A 24,097-nucleotide genomic window follows, 5' to 3' on the forward strand; every position below is an offset into this window, starting at 1 on the left:
AAAAGTAGACCAAAAAAAATGTGCTTTTCCTGTAAGAATGCATAACCCCCATTGCCTCCGTCCCACAGTTTCAGGAAGACCCAAAGTCCTTGCCAGAAGAATAAATCAGATAGGAGGAGGCTGAGAAAGTGTCCTACCTAGGAATGGCATTTTACTTTTTTTTTATTTAGAGCAATGATTTCATCCTTATAAGAGAGCTCTGATGAAGAAACTTTTTCTAACAAAGCAGATGGGCAACTGTTCTTCAATTTCTATCTTAGAAAGTTGCTAAGGCTACTGAGAAGTGAAGTGTCTTCTCCAGCATGGGCAGTATCAGGGGCAGGACTAAAACCAATAGTATCTTGATGTAGAGACCTCTGACACTTCTCATGTATATACTGCCATGTTGCCTCATCAAGGATGAAAGATCAGGGAGTTCAAATAGTTTGTTCATCCCTCTTGTCCTCCATTATAATAAATATTAAATGGTAAATGATTCAATGTCAAAGGGCTTATATTGAAATACTTGACCTGAATCAGAATAATTGTGTCCAATCAGCAAAACAATCTGGCATGATTCTGAAGAGAAAGTCTTTTAGGAGATAGAAGAGGTGAAGAGAAAGAGGTTTATTCTTTTCAACTTTTCTTAGGGTACAAGGAAGACAACTAAGTGGCCATAGTGGATAAAATGCTGGCTTAGAGTCAGAAGAATTTGAGTTTAAATCCAGACTTGGACACTTATTATGGGCACTTCACTTAATTCTGTTTGCCTCAGTTTCCTCATCTGTAAAATGAGGGAATTAGAATAGATGAACTCAAAATTTCCTTTTTTTTTCCTTCTCTATTTCAGGACCTTATTATTATGTAAACTTTAGCAAAAGCATTTTCAAGGGATATCTTTATCCTTATTTCCTTTAAACTCCTACATATCCTGCATATCTTTACTGCTCTGATCATGTCATTTTCCTGTCCTCACCTGCTTGGTTTCTTCCAGCTATAAATTCTGGGACTTGAATCTTTCAAGATCCAATATAGCCTATGCTGTGATGCTTTCCCTGATTCCCCTCAATCAAAAATGATCTCTTTGTTCTCAGATCTATATTAGAAAGTTCTCACTGGTCATTCAGGATCCAACGAGTCTCAGTGGTTGAGAATAAAATCACAAATCAGAAGCCTTAGCCCTGAGCTTTGCTCTTTGAACATCACCCACAATCCTTCAGCAGAGTAGCAAAAATCCTTTTCTCCCAGAGAAGGACATTTTTTTCCCATCAGAAATAAATTAATTCTAAACCATCACAGTGAGAAACAGTTGTTGTATTTGCCGTGACATCTGCCACATGTAACATTCATCTTAGAAACCCATTTTAACACACCCACAATGAGAAAATGTTAGAGGAGAAAAAAAGCATTTGGTGTGGGTTCTCATTGAAGACTCACAGGGTAGCCAATGTCCAGAGATAGACAGCTTGATAGCAGGGGTCAACAAGCAAAATGCTATAGCATCCTGGATCCAGAGCAGAACTCATATAATATAATGCTTATATTTTACAGAATGAAGGAAGTTAAAGCCTATAGTGGCAGCTAGGTACTTCAACAGATAAGGCCTTGGATCTGGAATCAGAAAGACTTGCATTCACTTTGCTTCAGACACTTATTAGCTTGGTGATTCTGGACAAATAATTTCTATTTGCCTCAGTTTTGTTATCTGTAAAATGAGAATACTGATATCAACTACACCCCCAAGACTGTTATGAGGGTTAAAATGAGATGGTATTTGTGAAATGCTTTGTAAACCTTAAGGGTATTATTGTTAACTTTTAGAGAGTAGTGTAAGAAAACACAGGTAGTAAGTTGCAAAGCTTAAATTTGAACCTGTGCCTGAACCTGTTCAGAAGCCTGTTCCTAATCTCTTGAGATTTCAATTGTACCTTCCTGGCTTCATATAAACACTCTTAGAAGAACATAGTGTGTTGACTTAAGTAGAACAATGCCTTTTGGGATAGATGATCTAAATTCTACTTCTCTCTACTTCCTTCATTAGGAACTCCTAAAACCAGATAGATGTATATATAACTCCTGTGTATCCTATTTGAATATAAGTTCCTTAAGGGAAGGAACTATCTCATTTCTGTAATTGCTCTAGATTCTTGTGCAGTCCCTGGCACATAGTAGGTGTTAATAAATGTTATTTTTTTTCATTCACTATTATCACCTTCATCACCACAATAGCTCACATGTCTAGAAGCTATAAATTTGATAAACAAATATTAGTCACATGACATTTGTCAACTGGTATAATGTCAAAGGAGTGATATGCACAGTAAGGGAAGAATGTTCTTCTTTATTTAAAAAATAGAACAACAAGCTATAGACTGGAGAGAGTACTGAAATTGAAGTCAGAAAGATTTCTGTTCAACTTCTGCCTCAGACCATTCCTAGCTCATCTAGCCCCTCGGGGCTTCAGTTTTCTCATCTGTCAAATAAGGCGGTTGTATTTGATAGCCACGAACATTTCTCCCAGCTCTAAATCCCTAATCTCATGATTCAGAGTTATGATAGTATAGCAATGAATGAAATTCAGGAAAGAAATTTAAGAAAGGGAAATGTAGCATGATCACTAAGTTATCATAATTAGCATTTATATAGCACCTATTATATGGTAAGCATTTTACAATAATCTCATTTTTTCTTCACAACAACCCTGTGTAGTAAGTGCTAAAATTATCCTTATTTTACAATTGAGGGAACTGTAAGAAAGAAGTTAATATCTTGCCTCAGGATGACAAAGCTAGATTTGATGGTTGAGACCGAGTTTGAATTGAAGTTTTCCTGATTCAAGGTTCAGAGGTCTATCCATTGAGCTACCTAAGCACCACACAATCATTATCATCATGTCCCACTATATCTAAATGGTCCTTGAGCTTCCTTCCTATTTCATTCAACTATAAAACCAGAAAATAACTGTGTATCTTGCCATTTGCACCCCCTTCTCACTCAAAGCAATGAGTGACTCTCCCACCAGGCTTTCAAACACTTCCTCTCTGCATTCCCTCAATAGGAGAGTCCCTCAGATTTCTAGGCTACTCTGGGGCTGGGCAATTCTGAGCAGTGGGTGGACGGGCGATCAGTGAGTGAAAGTGCACCTAACCCCCTAGAGCTAGCTGACCCCAGACCGCACCTCACATTATAAAAGCAACCATTCCCCAGGGAAATAGGGCCTTGCCATCTGTCCTGCAACGTCCCTTCTCCCAATCCTGTCACCCGCTTCTTACTCTCATTGGTGTTCACTAATGGCTGACTCAACGTGACATCATCCCTCGGTTTCCTGGGCTAAGATACTGGAGGGCTGCACCGTTTGCCTTTTTGGTGTTTCCCTTTTTTTTACAGATGAAGAACTGAGGCAAATAGGGCTTAAGTGACTCCAAAGTCAAACAGTTACTAAGTGTTTGAGACTGGATTTGAACTTGAATATTCCTGACTCTAAGCCTGGTGCTCTCTCCACATCACCAGCGAGGTGCTCCTTCGCCTTGGAACAGCAACCAAATAATTACACACACATGTATGCACACACACATAATATACATATACACATGCACACATACACAATAGCCACACTGCACATACACACATGTGCGTACATGCAAACATATATGCACATGTTTGTGTGCATGCACATACACACGTACATACAATGGCCATAATATAATTACATATATACACACATAGGCATGCATCTACACCACACACATGCATATGCAATACAGTTATACATGCATATACACAAGACACATAATACGCACATGTTTACATAGTTACATATATACACATGTGTGTACACATAGCACAATATATAAGTGCATATATACATACATATTGATATATACTGCATAATACATATATACAAGCATGCACATATACCACAACACACATATATACACACATACACATTCACACACACAATCTAGATAGATAGAGCTAGGTAGTGCAGTAGATAGAGCACCAGACCTGGAGACAGAAAGACCTGAGTTCAAATCTAGCCTCAGCTTATTAGCTGTGTGAGCCTGGGCAAGTCATTTAACCCTGTTTGCCTCAGTTTCCTCAACTGCAAAACAAACTGGAGAAGGAAATGACAAACCATTCCAGTATTTTTGCCAAGAAAACCCCAAATAGAGTTATGAGATATAAGATATAAATGAACAACAACAATAAAAGTCCCCTATTAGGATATAACTTCCCCAAGAGAAGGGACTATCCTACTTTTGTATTTGTTCAGTATAATTCCTGGCATGTAATAGGTGTTTTTTTTTTTCATTTTTCTGTGTTATCACTGCTATAACTCACATGAATATAGAGCTGTAAATTTTATATATAAATGTTGGGTGATGCAAAATGCTTTCCTTGCAAGAGACAGGTGATTTGGTGATGCACGAATCAGCCTGATTTTATAGATGAGAAAAATTTCCAGTCATAGCTATGATGTCAAAACTGGGATATGAATCCAGGTTTCCTGACTCTGGGTTCAGAGGACTTTCTACTGTACCATTCTGGGTTTGAGTTGCCAAATTTCTGGTCAAGGAGGAGCTGTCTGTCTTTTTAGTTTTTCCTTCCCTGCCTCATCCCATATTCTGCATGGTACATTCTTATCTTTTTGTGGATTCTCTGTTGAAATTTAGCTTTCTATTCTTTACTTTGTTCCTTGTTCTTTGTAAACAAAGGTTATCAGAAAAAGATTATGAAACTGAGTCATCCTTTAATTAAAAATAGTTTTAGAGAACCATAGAGTATTGGAACTGAAAGGAAATTCAGTAGCATCCAATCCAACCTGTGACTGAGCAGATGTCCCCAACCAGTCCACTGCCCTCCAATCTCAGCCTGAAGACTTCTATATTGGGGAACTTGCTGCCTCCCAAGGCAGCTCATTCCATTTTTACATAGAGGAAAGAGAGACAAGCAGATTTTAAATGATTTGCTCAGAATCAAAGCAAATAAATGTCTGAGATGAGTCTTCTAACTCAGATCTTCCAAACTTGAGACTCAGTTCTCGACTTACACCACTACCACCTAGAAATATACTTTCCCCATTTACCAATTCCTAATTCAGTTTATATAGCCAAAGTATACCTTTTTATATAACTTCTACCCATTGTTATTAGTTCTGCCTAATAAAAAAAGATGATTGCACATGAAACTGTGAACTATTATGTAGCACTTGATATTCCTTTTAATAAAGTTTTCATATAAATTTCTTTTTTTCCCCTTTCCTCTTGGCCCTAGAGATATCTGACTACCATTAGATGCAAATATATAATTGTGTGTATATAAAACCATTCTATACATACCTCTTTTTTTAACTTTTTTTTCTAGAGGCAGATAGCATCTTCTTGCATATGTCCTTTTTAGCTAATTAGTCTTTTAAATAGTCTTCCTCACTCATGTCATTTTCCACTCCAATCCATTCTTCACTCATAGAACGACATGAATTTTCTAATGCATGGGTCTTGCCATATCATCCATTCACTCAAATTAAGGATCCTTATTACTTCAGGACCAAACTAATTTTCTGTTTATCAGTTAAAGCTCTTTATAACTTGACTCCTTCTTAGCTTTCCAGTTTTCTTATTTTCTACTTTTCCTCCATTTGTGATCCAACGATACTATCCCACTTAAAATTTTTCAGACACAGCTCTCCATGTCCCATGTCTATGCCTTTAGAACAGAAATTCCTTATGTCTGCAATGTTTTTCCCCCTCACCTCTGCCTCTTGGTTTCTCTCTTTTCCTTCAAGACTGAGCTTTAATCCTAAATCTTTTTAGTTATTATGGATCTGACTGAAGAACATTTTAAGGTTTTAAACAAATTGATATACTCTATAAATAATAGGAATATGGAATTATTAAGTTATTGTTAATATGAAATGTTAGGAATATATTATAAATACTGAATACTATTTTTACTAGGTACTCTAATTCTGTATAAAATATACTAAATAACTACTAGGAATATAGAGTCAGTTTAGTTTTCTAGTTCAGTCATTCAGTCAAATTTGACCCTTAGCAACCCTGTGGACCATAGCATACTGGGTCCTTTTAAGTTTAATCAAAATATTGGGAAGAACATTAATGTGAGACTATAACACCAAAGTTTGAATCCCAGTTCTTCTGCTCTTTAACTTTGTGATTTTAGATATTATTTCCTCTTTTATAGAATAAGGGGCTAGATAAGATGACCTCTAAGTCTCCTACAACTGTAGCTCCTAGAAATACTCTTGGAGAGTGAAGGGGAAATTACACCAAATAGCCTTCTATAATAAGTTTTCCTGAGATATCAATAAGTTCATAGTAAAATATTGGAATGAAATTTTTTTCTAGAATTGAAAATTTCCTATGGAATGCTTATGTAAATTATGTAGAATGCAAAGGCTTTTTAGAGCAGGTTGAGCAATGTTTCTTTACATTAACATAAAAGGTTATTAATATTCAATGGATCCATAACATTACACAATCACAGATTTAGAGCTGGAAAGCATCTCAGAAACTATTTAGTAAATTCTCCTCATTTTTGAGATGAGCAGTTAGGTGGCTATTGTGGCTGGGCCTAATCAGGAAGACCTAACCACAAATCTGGCCTAAATACTTATTAGTTTTACAACCCTAGGCAAATCACTTAACTCTGTTTACCTCAATTTCCTCATCTGTAAAAATGAACTGGAGAAAGAAATGGTAAAACACTTCACTAACTTTGCCAAGAAAACTCCAAATGGGATCATGAAGAGTTGGATATGACTAAAGGAACTGAACAACAATCTGAGAGGTCCAGGGAGATTAAAGTCACACAGGTTTTAAGTGTAGAGGGAGGATTTGAACCCATGTCCTCTGTCTATAGAGTCAACACTTATTCAAAAAGATTGGTATTTTGGTTGTCTGATTTTTCCTTCACAGCCAATCTGGCTTTTTCTGGCAAAGGAATGCTGGCGGGATAAGGAAACATTGAAATTGCACTCTTCCTTGGTGGTTTCTTATAAATAATATCAAGATTCCCTTCCAAAATATCTTTAAATTATTGAGGGTCCAAAGAAAGTTGGAAAATATTGGAAATATTATGTGATGGTCAAGAATAGACAAAACCTGGGATTTGCACCAATAAAAAAGTATTAGTGAAGATATTATGCTGTCTTCTAGACCCTTTCTTCCAAAAAGCTACATGTGTTAATTAGAGCTCTCATTAATCCTCTCTACATGCTTGGACAGAAGAAAGGTGGGCAGCAAATAGTATTATCAGAGTTTTCCAGATGGGAAAATCCGAGGCACAGAGAAGTTAAGGACTTTGCTCAAGGTGACACAGCAAGGCAGTGGCAGAGCTCAGAGCAAAAACCTTAGGCCTCCCTGTATGTCTGTCCTCCATATGCCATCCCCTTGATGTGATAGATAGTCTTATGCGCAAATGAAAACCAAACATATTTCAAATAAATGAGGCTTCCTGGGGAAAATGCAGTTTTCCAAGCACTAAGTGCTAGGTCTCTGTCATACTTAACCTTCTCCTTGAGATGGTACTGCTGCCCGTCCAAACAAAGGCAAGGGAAGAGTAGCATAAAAGGCACAGGAAGGAAAGGTAGGAAAACCTGCGTCCTAACAAATATAGTGGCCCCAGTCAACCGTTGGGCTCCTAAGCACTGGCCACCATTAGCAACATCTGGGAAATGGTGGCAACTTCAGGGACTCAAATTTGTGGCCATTTCTTCCTCCTCCAGTCTCATAGGTCCCTCTGCTTGATTTCTTTTGTCCTGAGTCATCCCCAGATTCAGCTTCTGCTCTCCCCAGTGAAGTCTGACTTCTCCAAGGAGAAGGGCTTTGTTGTTCCTAAAGCACCAGGAACAGTACCTAGCCCAGTCCCAGGCATCTAATAAACATCTGTCATACCCAATTAAATCAAGGACTGTACAATTCTGGCATCCAAACTCATGCCTGGACATCTGCAAAGGGCTAAAGACATTGTCTGATTGCAACACTTACACAAAAATAATGGGCTGCTGAGTTCCTATTCGCTTACTGACACCTGCTCACAGTGCCATTTTGGGCAAGTCACTTAACTCTTGGGCATCTTGATCAATTCCCTAAAACTTAGGTTATAACTGGATTACAACTGGCATTGGCAAAAGGAGCTCCTCATAATGGAAGTCCCAACTGCAGATTAAAATCACAGATATTTTGTGTATTAAAATATATATTAAAAAAAAAACTAGAGTTAGCTGGGTGGTACATGGGCTTAGAGTCAGGAAGATTTATCTTCATGGGTTCAAGTCCAGCCTTAGATAGTTATGTAGTAACATATATTCCTAGGCAAGTCATTTAACCATTTTTTATCTTAGTTTGCTAGATGGCAAGCTCATCTCAGTATCTTGGCCAAGAAAATCCCTAATGAGGTCACTAAAATCAGATACAACTGAAATGACTAAATAACAACAAAAAAAAACTTTTTTTGGGGGGGAAGGGGCTAAAAATTTGTCTTTTAATAAAAGGCCCATTTGTCTTGGTTTCTGAGCTGTTGCATAATCTGAATTACTGCTCCCCATATAAAATACTTGGGATAAATAACTGTGGAAGCAGGACTCCTTTATAACAACAATAATAACTAAATTTGTATTGCACTTATTGTGGGTATTATCTAATTTGATTCTTACAACAACTCTGAGAGGCAAGTGCCATTATTATCCTCATTTTATAGATGAGGAAATTGAGGTAAACAGTTTAGATGACTTGCCTAAGGACACATAGTAGTGAAGTGTCTAAGGCTGGATCTGAACTCAGGACTTTCTGACTGAAGACTAGGTGTTATATCTGCTGTACCACCTCGCTTCCCTTAACATATAGTAATGGTGACTGGATCATGGAAAATTCACTTGTTTCCTCTTCATTCCTTTCTTAGAGAAGTCAGAGGGAAGTCCTGTTTTATCTCTTGGATGCCCCTAATAAAAACAAGCCATTCCATTTCCACCTAAAAAAAGTAATTCCATCTCTGAAAATAATATCCTACATTCTTGAGGTTATTCAAAAGTCATATACTTTTAGTATAAATCACAATTTAACAAACTATGTTTTAAACATGTATGGAGAAGGTAAACAAGAGTACTAATTCTAGAGGTTCCTTGTATAAAGTTAAAAGGTCCTTTTTATTATTGCTACTATTGAATTCTGTAATTCCCTAGATAATGGCAAACATTGGTGGGGAGTTTTGATCATTAGTTTTGCTTTCTTGTACAAAGATTAAAGTCAGCATCAGGAGGTCTATGGAGAACTTGGGTAACAACCACATTATTGGTATGGGAAACCCACATGATACTATATAATCAGAATTATAAAACCCATCATGCCCTTTGAACTAATGATCCTATTACTATGACTTGACTTAAGTATATTATCAAGTCAGAAGAAAAAGACTTATCAATAAAAAGTCACAGAAGCTTTTATCATAACAACAATAACAAAAACTAGAAATAGCCCATATGTCTAACAATTGGGGAATGGTGCTGTACATTTTACTATTTGAACATAATAGAATATTGTGTACGCCATAAGATATGACAAATGTGATAAAATACAAAGAAATGTGGGAAGACATATGAAGTGATGCAAAGAAAGGAAATTCTGAACAGTGATATACATGCAAATTATGACTTAAAAAAATAAATAAAAAAAAAACAAGAAAAAAGGGACCAGAAGGAGAAATAAAAGTAAATAGAACATTTTGTTATTATTACAGTTAATACACACATTTTTTAATAAAAACATAAATAAATTGAGTAAAGTGTTTGGGATAGCCATTTTTTATATTTGTCTATTTGAATGTTTGTGTTTCCATATGGTTATTAAGTTTAACATTTTTTAAAATCCTATGACTTCTCTTTCAAGAAAAACATCCCCTACAAAACCCCTAGTGATTGAGTAGCCCCTTTGGGTGCTCACCCCCTAGAATTCCAAATCACTATGAAGAATATAGAATTCAAAGAACTCGCTTTCCTCTTTCTGTCTTTTTGGTTTCTTCTCTTTTTCCTTGTTTTTGTCATCGAGCCATTTCAGACGTGTCTCTTTGTGACACCATTTAGGATTTTCTTGAGCTCATTTTACAGATGAAGAAGCTGAGACAAACAAGGGCTAAGTGACTTGCTCAGGACCACACAGCTTATAACTGTCTGAGGTCAGATTTTAAACTCAAGTATTCCTGACTCCAGGTCAAGTGTTCTATCCACTGTGCAACCTAGATGCCCAATATTCCTGCTCCTATCAGCAATCAAATGTAGAACTTCTCAATCAGTCATCCTTGCCTCAGATCCTTCCTGGCTGCCAGGACTAGGCAGAATCTTTGCTGCAGTCATGCTAATGGATCATCATTAAAAAAGTAGAGAACAAATGCTGGGAAGGAGCCACCTATGGCCCAAAGACAGGGACACCCTGCCTTTCTAAATGATATCAGAGCTAAGACTAAGAGCTGCCAACATAGACAATAAAGAGTCAAATCCTTCTCTTAAAATCTGGTGTGTAAATAAAGATTTTTGGAAGTTCAAAGTTCAAATCAGAGTTTCTTTGCTCTTTAGTTTGCAAGGGATTAGTCACTAAAAGATTTAGGGTTTGGATATCCAGAAGAATATTCTTTTTCAACATGCAGAATTTCAGAGAAAAAAGTTTTTCTTGGAATCACAAACATTCAAATAGACAAATATAAATGGAGAATCCCATTTAATACAGGAGGAGGTGTGAGTGGGTTAGTTTTGTGAACCTGTGTGAGAGAACCCCAGTCTCCCAAATCATTAACCTGTGATCACATTCTGGTAGCTTCATTCCTTCAACAATTAAAAAGTTTTTTTTAGGCTCCCAACTTCCTCCACAACCATACCAATTTCCCTGGTAAGTGTCACATTTAAGCTTAGGGCTGATTAACAATGCTTTAGATATGGACAAAAAGACATTCTGATTCCAGGGTTGGGGGAAGTCACCTTCAAGGGAAAAGGTGGAGAGGGAACTGACAGGTTCTGATTAGGAGATGGGAGGATGTGAAAGACTTTTCAATTTTGCTGGAGGCAGGTAGTTAAGTTGCTCCCTTTATTTCTCTTTTTCCAGGCCAAGAGAAGTGTCACTTCATGCTTTCCCCAGGCACAATCGGAGTTGGCTTTCTTATCTTCTCTGATAGCTTTTCCTATCTGCGGGTTACAGAGATATAGGCTCAAAGCCCCTAAGTAACTGCTGTGGCAAATTGAAAAGTTGGATCAGCTTCCCCAGAGTGGTGAGCAGATGACCAATTAAACAGCACCCAGATGCCTTGGGACAGGATGGAGGGGCCCAATAATTATAAAAATAAAATAAGGAGACAGGAGTTTGAAAGGCTGACCATATGACATGGGAGATGGGTATCTAATTTTGCTTTTTGACATCTCCTCCATGCAGTGTAAAGAGCACTAGTCTTGGAGTCAAGGGACTTGGGTTGAGGATAATAGGATTTATAGTTGGAAGAGATTATCCCACTCTTTCCTTTTTTAAGATAAAGAGAATATGGTCAATAGGGAAAAATGACTTCCCTGAAGTGACACAGAATCAGTGTAGGAGCCAGGATTTGAAATCCACTTTTGTGACATTTAAATCCAGGCCACTTTTATCAGCTGAGTTGATTGAGTTAATCACAATTATTCAGGGCCTCAGTTTTTAATCAGTAAAATGAAGGGACTGTAGTTGATGATCCCTGTGGTATCTTATAGCTTTAAATCTACTGGACTATGGTCCCAATGCTCCTGGAGTAGTGCTACCTTTTGCTATGTGTAACTCTCTATATTCATATAGGCCTTTAGGGGTTGCAAATCTCACCCTTATGCATTGTCATTGGCTCTTTATCAAGATTTTATTATAAGGTATTGTGATATGGTGAAAAGAGAGCTGGCCTTGGAGTCAGGTCCTACATTCAAATCCTGCCTCTGACACTTACTGGACTTATTATTGGACAAGTCAATGGATCTCTTAGTGCCATCTCCAGGAAACTCTAAATCTTGATAAAGGGAATTTATCTATCAAGAAGTTTCTACACTGGACCAGAAAAAAGCTTGAGGTGGGCAGAGAAAGAACCATTAAACTCACTTTACAGATTAGAAAACAAAGCAAAATAATGAGGCCCCAATCCCTAAAATAAAATATGGCTGAACCTGTTCAAGAACCCAGGTTTTCTGTCTTCGAGATCAGAGCTCTTCCTTCTCTTCCTTCTCATCTGGTTCTAGTCCAGTTTATTGGTTGAGTTCTTATGAACATTTTGAGATCTAAATGTGCAATATAGGAATTTGTCACATCAGTTAATAAAGATAACAAGCCGTTGATGAATAGTTCTAACCACTAGGTTATATCTTTTTGGTATGAAGAAGTAATCTCTAATGATAGATTGTATTTTTCTCACCATTTCTCTGCTTGAGTTTCATTAATACTAAGTGTGAGCTAATTAAAGAGAGCTTTTTCTGCAGTGACCTGGTCTTGAATTGCTGTCACAAAACTCTATTTCCACAAACAAATTTGTATGACTTAGCCATTTGCTTGGTGTTTCTTTATTATTGGCTGAGTTCATGCCAATGAACAGCTACAGAGACTTCATTGAAGAACTTTTGATTCACTCTTGGATTTTATTCACTTCATAATTTCTCTCTAGATGTCATATTCATCAAACTGAATAGTACATAATTGTCATCACATACCATTCCTCACTGAAGTTGTTGTTCAGTCTTGTCCAACTCTGAGTTACCACATTTAGCGTTCTCTGGGCAAAATTATTGAATTGGTTTGTTGTTTGTTTCTCTAGATCATTTTACAGAAGAGGAAACTAAAGCAAAAAGTGATTTGTTCAGGGTCTCAGAACTAATAAAATTCTGAAGCCAGATTTGAACTCATGAAAATGAATCTTCCTCACTCCAGGTCTGACATTCTGTCCACCTAGCTTCCCTCACTGAGGTTATAGCTTGTCTTTTGTTGTGATAGTTTTAATCTTTCTAAAATTGTCTTAGATTTATTGTATGCTCTATGTTTTGTTACTCTTGGATAAGGTTTTGTTCAGGTATTTTCTAAATTCATTACAGTTTATCTTGCAATTCCAAAAATGTGCATTAAAACTGTTATTTTGTGACAAAAAGAAAAGATTTCATAACAGACCTTTTTACTATAGCAAAGAACTGAAAATACAACAGATACTCAGTGGTTGGAGAATAGTAAACAAGTTGTGGAGCATGAATGTGATGGAATATTACTGTGTCATAAGAAATTATGAACATGATGAATACAGAGAAACTCAGAAAGAATTATGAACTGATGAAAAGTAAAATAGGCAGACTTACTAAAATATCATACGCAATGACTAATACTATATAAAAGAAAGGAACAACAGCAAAACAATTGAATTGAAAAGCACTTGAATTTTGTATAATTATATCGATGAGTTTGATCTCAGAGAAGAGATCTGAAAAGACAAATAGGACATCATCCCATTCTGTAAGAGGCTATATTTTGCAATGGAAAGAATTGAATGGAAGAAGTAAAATTAGAGATGCTGGATTTTGGTACCATTTTTTCTTCTTACTGTCAATATTATCATTATTTTTCTTTTAAGGATGTAAGTAAAAACCAAGATCTACACTAGAAGAATAAAGAATATTGAACATAAGACCTTGAAGAAGACCTCTAGATCTTTGTATGAATGGGATACCAAGTTTTGATATTCTTGGATAGGGTATAGAGTTAAAGCAGTTGTGTAAAATGAAATATGAAAATTCTATTTTGCTTCAATTATTTAATTATTTTAATCAATTATTTAATCAGTTACAACTTGGTTGTAAGTAGACATTTGTTTTCTAGATTCCATTGTGCATGTTTCTATGTTACTGCCTTTAACTGGCTAATGTGGCACTCTAATTTTCTATTATAAGTATTGATCTAATCTTCTGATATTTTTCCCCCTGATTTTCAATAGGGCTTTCAAGTCCTTTCTTCATGGTAGTGTTTCACATCTCTTCAAAGGAGTATTCTTTGAACACTCTACCTTTCCTCTCATTGGTCTTACCATGACAATGACTTCCATATATACACACATGTATACATACATAAATACATATATAGGGAAGTCATTGTCATGGTAAGACCAATATATATGTATATATGTATGTATATCTATATATACATATAAATTCTAGTGTGTAGGTTCTAAAATATTTTTATATTTTTATATTTTCTGAAAATACATGCAAACTGTAATATAATAATCACAGAAGAACCATATATGTATACATATTTACATATGCATGTGTTTGTATCTGTGTATATACATATATATACACATACCAGTTTAAAAATTATTTATAATTGCATGATGATGATGGTGATGGTGATTATGACAATATGCAGTGTTACCTTCATAAATTTGTAGAATTTGACCACATACCATTCAATGTCTGTAATGGTAGTCTAAATTTTTTTTCAGTCTCTGCTTAATACTCATTATACTTCTCTCCCTCATTTCCTTGGCCATTTCTCAGTCTTTGATCCAATCCCAGAACTTGTACAGTAACCCAGAATTAAAAGAATTGTGCAGTGGAAAGATCCCCAAACTGGAAGTCAAAATTAAGGTCTGAGTCTTGGCTCTGACATTAAATAACCTTGGGTAATCATCTTCTTTTCTAAAATAAGAGAGCAAGAGGAAATGCTCTCTAATACTCCTTCAAATTCTGACAACGTTTTCTAATGCTCCTTTCATGGTTTGATAGGACCAGGATTTCCATTCCAACTGCCTCTTCAATTGTCAGGACCCATCTCATATAGTCCAAGAGTCAATGGTGAGTCTTTTTTTTCCTGTGATGCCAATTTATTTGCTGTCCCTATGCCTAAGGTTGGTTCTAATGTTCCTAGATAATTAACACCTAATAAAAGAATTATGGGAGATAGAGTGGCTTTTATCTAAAGCTTTAAAGTTTTATATTAAAAGCAAATAACAAAACAATGATTTACAAATTATTGACTTCATTTTATTAGATCTATACAGCCTTCTTTCCCTCTGAATTTCTTTATAAAAAATAGAATAGGATGAAAATAGAAAAGTAATCCCCTATGCAATAGATTAGATTATACCAAAACTAAACACACCACCACCCCAATGCTCTGGGAACTTCTTACAAGTTTAATCAATAGTAGAATCACTCTTACCTTCTATCCATCTTTCCAGCAATCAAACATATTTCTGTTCCCAGTAAATTCTTAAATGGTCATAGAAAAAAGTTTTAATAATTGAAATAAAGTATAATTATGAAACTTTATTTAGGCAAGTAATTCAGTCATATGTCCCACCCAAAACTAGGGCTGGAGTTTGCCTTCCTGCTTTACCTACGAACCATGAGATTTAGACCTGCATTGGAACTTCAGCGTCTTCTGTCCAGTATTCCTTGTGTTATGGCTGTAGAAACTGAAATCCAGAAAAGGAAAGTGATTTCACTAACAAGCACCCTAATCCTTTTTTTTTTTTTTTTTAATAAATTTTTATTGACAGAACCTATGCCAGGGTAGTTTTTTACAACATTATCTCTTGCACTCACTTCTGTTCCAATTTTTCCCCTCCCTCCCTCCGCCCTCTCCCCAAAGATGGCAAGCAGTCCTATACATGCTAATTAGATTGCAGTGGATCTTGGATATAATATATGTGTGCAGAACCAAACAGTTTTCTTGTTGCTCAAGGAGAATTGGATTTAGAAGGTATAAATAACCTGGGAAGAAGAACAAAAATGCAAGCAGTTTACATTCATTTCCTAGAGTTCTTTCTTTGGGTGTAGCTGCTTCTGTCCATCCTTGATCAATTGAAATTCAGTTAGATCTTGTCTTTGTTGAAGAAATCCACTTCCATCAGAATACATCCTCATACAGTATCGCTGTTGAAGTATATAATGATCTCTTGGTTCTGCTCATTTCACTTAGCATCAGTTCATGTAAGTCTCGCCAATCCTCTCTGTATTCGTCCTGTTGGTCATTTCTTACAGAACAATAATATTCCATAACATTCATATACCACAATTTATTCAACCATTCTCCAATTGATGGGCATCCATTCATTTTCCAGCTTCTGGCCACTACAAACAGGGCTGCCACAAACATTTTGGCACATACAGGTCCCTTTCCCCTTTTTTAGTATCTCTTTGGGGTATAAGCCTAGTAGAGACACTGCTGGATCAAAGGGTATGCACGTTTGATAACTTTTTGGGCATAGTTCCAAATTGCTCTCCAGAATGGCTGGATGTATTCACATTTCCACCAACAATGTATCAGTGTCCCTGTTTTCCCACATCCCTCCAACATTCTGCATTATCTTTCCCTGTCATTCTGGCCAATCTGACAAGTGTATAGTGGTATCTCAGAGTTGTCTTAATTAAGCACCCTAATCCTAATGAGACTAGAATTCTCATCAGAACCCAAGATCTCTAACTTTTAATTCATCTTTCTTTTCATTGCAAAATGTTGCCTCTTATAGGAAAGGACAACATCTCATTTATTCTTCTGTCTCTCCCAGGAGCAATCATTAGGCTATATTCTTATTTCATCTGGACCTAGCATTTCACTAGTATGTCAGTGTAGACTAGAAGCTTGTCTATGATACAGGATCCTAAAAACAAAAATTTAGAGCCAGATAAAGGAGAGAGGCCATTTCATCTCACCTCTTCCTAATATCTTACCTCCTCATTTTTTAGCTGAAGATACTGAGGCTCAGGGAAGTGATATCACTTACTGCAGGTGACATAGATAACAAGCATCACTGAAACTCAGGTGCTCTGTATCACTCTTAACCATGCTGTCTCTTTTATAATATTAAATAAATAAATCAGCTCCCTGAAAAACAGAATTAGTGAATTGGAAAAGGTAAACAATTCCAAGGAAAACAGAATTTGCAAATTGGAAAAAGAAAATAATTCTTTAAAATAAAATTGGCAAAATGGAAAAAAATTCCATGGAACAAAATAACTCATTTAAAAATTCAATTGGACAAATACAAAAAGAAATAAAAAAATGTAAATGTAAAAAAAAAAAAAAAATGAAGAAAATCATTCATTAAAAATCAGACTTGGGGGGGCGGAGCCAAGATGGCGGAGAAGACACACGCGACTTTCTAAGCTCTTCTCTTACCCTCTTTATCAATATTATATCGAGCCTCAAAAATAGTCTTGACTGCTACAATTCGTAAAGATAAGAAGTCAGAACAACTCACCGGCCGAAGAAAATCTGCAGTCTCGCCAAAAAGGTTGGTTCCGGGGCCAGGGGAGATCGGGCAGACGGGGAGAGAAATTAGGTTCCGAGGAGAGTCTCAAACCTGAGGGTGAAGGCACAGATCTCAGCACAAGCGCGCAGCCCCAACCCGCAGTACAGGGCTTTTCCTTGGGGCAGTTGTGATCCTGCACGGCAGGAGGACGCAGCCAGGTTAGCCTCCAATCTGCGCAGTGGGGAGCTCGGCTTGGGGCCATAGAGCTTTTCCAGGGCCGATTTGCATCAGGCAGAGACACTGGGCAGAGTTTTGTGGTGGTCTGCAGTCAGCTGCTAATACTCACAGTCCCACAAGAGGCTCCGGCCTGGGGCAGTGACACTTTCACCACTTAGTCTCTAGCCGAAGGCAATCGCTAATCCACTCAGCCCTACTAAACAGTTTGATAGCTCGGCCAGTGCTGAATCCACTGCCTGTTGGGGGAAGGGAAAACTCTCACCCAGAGCACTCCCCATACCTCGGAGCCGGAAATCGGTTTACATCTTTCCCTGGTCTGCAGAGGAAGCTGGTAACCCCTTGCCTAGGAGACCTACCTAAAGGCTTTCAAAACATGAATAAAAAGATGAAAAGAACAATCGACAGCTTCTATGCAGAAAAAGAGCAGGTCAGCAAACCTGAAGAGACCTCAAACAGCAAAAATGCATCAGACTGTCCTCCTTTACATAATGCTCTCATAGAAGAGACCATTAAAAGTCTCAAAGAGAGATTAGAAGATAAATGGGGAAAGGAAAGAGAAGCCTTACAAGAGAGCAACAACTTTCTGAAATACGAATTGGAAAAGTTAAAAAATTCCCAGGAAGTGCAAATTGGTGAATTGGAAAAAATAAAAAAATCACAGGAAAGTAAGAATTGTGAATTGGAAAAAATAAAGAATTCACTAGAAAGTAGGATCCGTGAATTGGAAAAGACAAAGAACACGCAAGAAAGTAGGATCTGTGAATTGGAAAAAGAAAATAATTCACTAAAAAAAAAAATTAGTGAAATGGAAAAAATTCCACAGACCAAAACAATACATTTAAAAACTCAATTGGACATATACAGAAAGAAGTAAAAAAGCTAATGAAGAAAATAATTCTTAAAAATTAGAACTGAACAAATTGAAACTAATGATTCATTGAGACAGCAAGAATCAGTCAAGCAAAACAAAAATGACAAACTGGAAAAACCATGAATTATCTACTTGCTAAAACGACAGACTTGGAAAATAGATCTAGGAGAGATAATCTGAGGATTATTGGACTTCGAAAACTATGATGAAAAAAGAGCCTAGATACTATTTTACAAGAAATCATCAAAGAGAACTGCCCAGATGTAATAGAATCAGAAGGTAAAATAGGCATTGAAAGAATTCATCGAACACCTTCTGAAAGAAACCCTAAAATAAAACCCAGTGAATATTGTGGCAAAATTTCAGAACTATCAGATTAAGGAAAAAATTTTACAAGCAGCCAAAAAAAAACATTTAAATACCGAGGTGCCACAATAAGGATCACCCAAGATCTGGCTGCCTCTACATTAAAGGAAAGAAGGGCCTGGAATATGATATTCCGAAAGGCACAAGAACTCGGGATGCAGCCAAGAATAAACTACCCAGCTAAGCTGAGCATTTCTTCAGGGAAGAAGATGAACATTTAATGAAACAAATGAATTCCATTTGTTTCTGAAGAAAAACCAGAACTAAACAAAAATTTGATCTCCAAGAATAGAACTCAAGAGATGCAGAAAGGTAAAATAACTCTTGAGAATTGTATTTGTATGTGGATATACAAAAATAATACATGTAAAATTTGATTGTACTGATATAACATAAAAAAGGGAAGTAGATATGGAAAAGGGATGATGGCAGAATAAGGTGGGAAGGAGGGATAAAAAGAGAAACCACATCCCACAAAGAGGCATGGGAAACTTATCATATCTGAGGGAATTTAGAGAGGGGAGGAACATTGTGTGAATCTTACTCTCATCAGAGTTGGCTCAAAGAAAAAATAATTGACATTTGTTTTAAAGAAAATTCTCTCTCGCCCTCCATTAAAAACGGGGGAGAGGAAAAGGAAAAGAAAAGAGTAATAAGGGAAGGAAGGGGAAAAACTCAAAAAGGGGAGGGAGGGATTATAAAGAGGATAAGTATCGTGATACAAGAGGGTAGAAGTTTAAAAAGGGGAAAGAGGGTTGGGGGAGGCAAGAATAAGTAAAGCACAATCTGGGGTTATTAGGATGGCAGGAAATCAGATTTAGTAATTCTAATCGTAAATGTGAATGGATGAACTCCCCCATAAAGAGGAGGCAGATAGCAGACTGGATCAAAAGTCAGAACCCTACAATATGTTGTTTACAAGAAACACATTTAAAAGCAGGGGATACATATAGAGCAAAGGTAAAAGGCTGGAGCAAAATCTATTATGCTTCAGGTGAAGTCAAAAAAAAGCAGGGGTGAGCCATCCTTATCTCAGATCAAGCAAAAAGTAAAATTGATCTAATTAAAAGAGATAAGGAAGGAACTACATCCTGCTAAAGGGTAGCATAAACAATGAAGCAATATCAATATTAAACTATATGCACCAAGTGGTATGGCACTCAGCTTCCTAAAGGAGAAGTTAAGAGAGTTGCAAGAAGAAATAGACAACAAAACTGTAATAGTAGGAGATCTCAACCTTGCACTCTCAGAATTAGACAAATCAAACCACAAAACAAATAAGAAAGAAATTAAAGAAGTAAATAGAATATTAGAAAAATTAGGTATGTTGGATCTTTGGAGAAAATTGAATGGAGATAGAAGGGAATATACTTTCTTCTCAGCAGTTCATGGAACCTATTCAAAATTGACTCATATATTAGGACATAAAGACCTCAAAATTAAATGCAAGAAAGCAGAAATAGTAAATGCTTTCTTTTCAGATCATGATGCGATAAAAACTACATTCAACAAAAATTAGGGAAATAGACCAAAAAGTAATTGAAACTAAACAATCTCATCTTTAAAGAATGATTGGGTGAAGCAGCAAATTATAGATACAATTAATAATTTCACTCAAGATAATGACAATGATGAGACATCATACATAAAATTTGTGGGATGCAGCCAAAGTGGTAATAAGAGGGAATTTTATATCCTTAGAGGCTTACTTGAATAAAACAGAGAGAAAGAAAAGATTAATGAATTGGCACAACTAAAAAAACTAAAAAAAGACCAAATTAAAAACCCCTAATCAAATACTAAATTGGAAATTCTAAAATTAAAAGGAGAAATTAAAATATTGAAAGTAAAAATCTATTGAACTAATTAATAAAACTAAGAGTTGGTTCTATGAAAAAGCCAATAAAATAGATAAGCCTTTGGTAAATCTTGATTAGAAAAAGGAGGGAGGAAAATGAAATTAGTAGTCTTAAAAATGAAAAGGAGAACTTTCCACCAATGAAGAGGAAATTAGAGAAATAATAATGGAGTTATTTTGCTCAACTTTATGCCAATAAATTTGATAACCGAAGTGAAATGGATGACTACCCCAAAAATATAGACTTCCCAGACTAACAGAGGAGGAAGTAAATTGTTGAATAGTCCCATTTCAGAAAAAGAAATAGAACAGGCAATTAAACAACTCCCTAAGAAAAAATCCCCAGGACCAGATGGATTTACATGTGAATTTTACCAAACATTTAAAGAACAATTGGCCCCAATGCTATATAAAGTATTTGATAAAATAGGGAATGAAGGAGTCCTACCAAATTCCTTCTATGACACAGAAATGGTACTGATACCTAAACCAGGTAGGCTGAAAACAGAGAAAGAAAATTATAGACCAATCTCCCTAATGACATATTGATGCTAAAATCTTAAATAAGATATTAGCAAAAAGACTACAGAAAATCATCTCCAAGATAATACACTATGATCAAGTAGGATTTATACCAGGAATGCAGGGCTGGTTCAATATTAGGAAAGCTATCAATATAATTGGCCATGTTAATAACCAAATTAACAAAAACCATATGATCATCTCAATAGATGCAGAAAAAGCATTTGATAAAATCCAACATCCATTCCTATTAAAAACACTTGAGAGTATAGGAATAAATGGACTTTTCCTTAAAATAATCAGCAGCATCTATTTAAAACCATCAGTAAGCATCATATGTAATGGAGACAAACTGCAACCATTCCCAATAAGTTCTGGAGTGAAACAAGGTTGCCCACTATCACCATTACTATTTAATATTGTATTAGAAACGCTAGCTATAGCAATAAGAGCTGAGAAAGAGATTAAAGGAATAAGAATAGGCAATGAGGAAGCCAAATTATCACTCTTTGCCGATGACATGATGGTATACTTAGAGAACCCCAGAGATTCTGCTAAAAAGTTATTAGAAATAATCCACAACTTTAGCAAAGTTGCTGGTTATAAAATAAACCCACATAAGTCATCAGCATTCTTATATATCACTAACAAAATCCAAAAGTCAGAGTTACAAAGAGAAATTCCATTTAAAGTAACTACTGATAATATAAAATATTTAGGAATCTATCTGCCAAGGGAAAATCAGAAACTTTATGAGTAAAATTACAGACCACTTTTCACTACAAATTAAGTCTGATCTAACCAATTGGAAAATATATAAATGCTCTTGGACAGGGCGAGCAAATATAATAAAAATGACAATATTACCTAAACTAATCTACTTATTTAGCGCTATACCAATCAGACTCCCCAAAAACTATTTTAATGACCTAGAAAAAATAACAACAAAGTTCATATGGAAAAACAAAAGGTCAAGAATTTCAAGGGAATTAATGAAAAAAAAATCAAATGATGGTGGCTTAGCTGTACCAGATCTAAAATTATATTATAGAGCAGCAGTTACCAAAACTATTTGGTATTAGCTAAGGAATAGATTAGTTGATCAGTGGAATAGATTAGGTTCAAGGGATAAAACAGTCAACAAATAGCAACCTAGTCTTTGATAAACCCAAAGATCCCAGCTTTTGGGATAAGAACTTACTGTTTGATAAAATTGCTGGGAAAATTGGAAACTAATATGGCAGAAACTAGGCATTGATCCATACTTAACGCGTACACCAAGATAAGGTCAAAATGGGTTCATGACCTAGGCATAAAGAATGAAATTATTAATAAATTAGAGGAACATAGGATAGTTACCTCTCTCAGACCTGTGGAAGGGGAAGGTCTTTATGACCAAAAGCAGAACTAGAGATCATTACTGATCACAAAATAGAAAATTTTGATTATACCAAACTGAAAAGTTTTTTGTACAAACAAAACTAATGCAGACAAGATTAGAAGGAAGCAATAAACTGGGAAAATATTTTTTACAGTCAAAGGTTCTGATAAAGGCCCTCATTTCCAAAATATAAGAGAATTAACTCTAATTTATAAAAATCAAGCCATTCTCCAATTGAAAAATGGTCAAAGGATATGAACAGACAATTCTCAGATGAAGAAATTGAAACTATTTCTAGTCATATGAAAAGATGCTCCAAGTCATTATTAATCAGAAATGCAAATTAAGACAACTCTAAGATACCACTACACATCTGTCAGATTGGCTAAGATGACAGGAAAAAATAATGATGATTGTTGGAGGGGATGTGGGAAAACTGGGACATTGATTCATTGTTGGTGGAGTTGTGAACGAATCCAACCATTTTGGAGAGTAGTTTGGAACTATGCTCAAAAGTTATCAAACTGTGCATACCCTTTGATCCAGCAGTGTTACTACTGGGATTATATCCCAAAGAGATTATAAAGAAGGAAAGGGACCTGTATGTGCACGAATGTTTGTGGCAGCCCTTTTGTAGTGGCTAGAAACTGGAAACTGAATGGATGTCCATCAGTTGGAGAATGGCTGAATAAATTGTGGTATATGAATATTATGGAATATTACTGTTCTGTAATAAATGACCAACAGGATGATTTCAGAAAGGCCTGGAGAGACTTACACGAACTGATGCTGAGTGAAATGAGCAGGACCAGGAGATCATTATATACTTCAACAACAATACTAGATGATGACCAGTTCTGATGGATCAGGCCATCCTCAGCAACAAGATCAACCAAATCATTTCTAATGGAGCAGTAATGAACTGAACTAGCTATACCCAGAAAAAGAACTCTGGGAGATGACTAAAACCATTACATTGAATCTCCCAATCCCTATATTTATGCACACCTGCATTTTTGATTTCCTTCACAAGCTAATTGTACAATAATTCAGAGTCTGATTCTTTTGTACAGCAAATAATGTTTTGGTCATGTATACTTATTGTGTATCTAAGTTATATTTTAATATATTTAACATCTACTGGTCATCCTGCCATTTAGGGGAGGGGGTGGTGGGGTAAGAGATGAAAAATTGGAACAAGAGGTTTGGCAATTGTTAATGCTGTAAAGTTACCCATGTATATATCCTGTAAATAAAAGGCTATTAAATTAAAAAAAAAATCAGACTTGAACAAATGGAGATCAATGACTCAAGAAGACACCAAGAATCAGTCAAGCAAAAGCAAAAAAAAAAAAAAAATAGAAAAAAAGTGTTAAATGCCTATTTGGGAAAACAGCAGACTTGGAAAACAAATCTAGGAGAGATAATCTAAAGATTATTGGACTCCTTGAAAATTATGATAAGAAAAAGAGCCTAGATATTGTTTTTCAGGAAATCTTCAAAGAGAACTGCCCAGATGTTATAGAAACAGAAGGTAAAATAGACATTGAAAGAATTCATAGATTACCTACTGAAAAAGATCCCAAAATCAAAACTCCAAGAAATATTGTGGCTAAGTTCAAGAACTATCAGGCCATGG

This window comes from Sarcophilus harrisii, chromosome 2 (assembly GCF_902635505.1).
Source record: "Sarcophilus harrisii chromosome 2, mSarHar1.11, whole genome shotgun sequence".
In the NCBI taxonomy this organism is placed as follows: domain Eukaryota; kingdom Metazoa; phylum Chordata; class Mammalia; order Dasyuromorphia; family Dasyuridae; genus Sarcophilus; species Sarcophilus harrisii.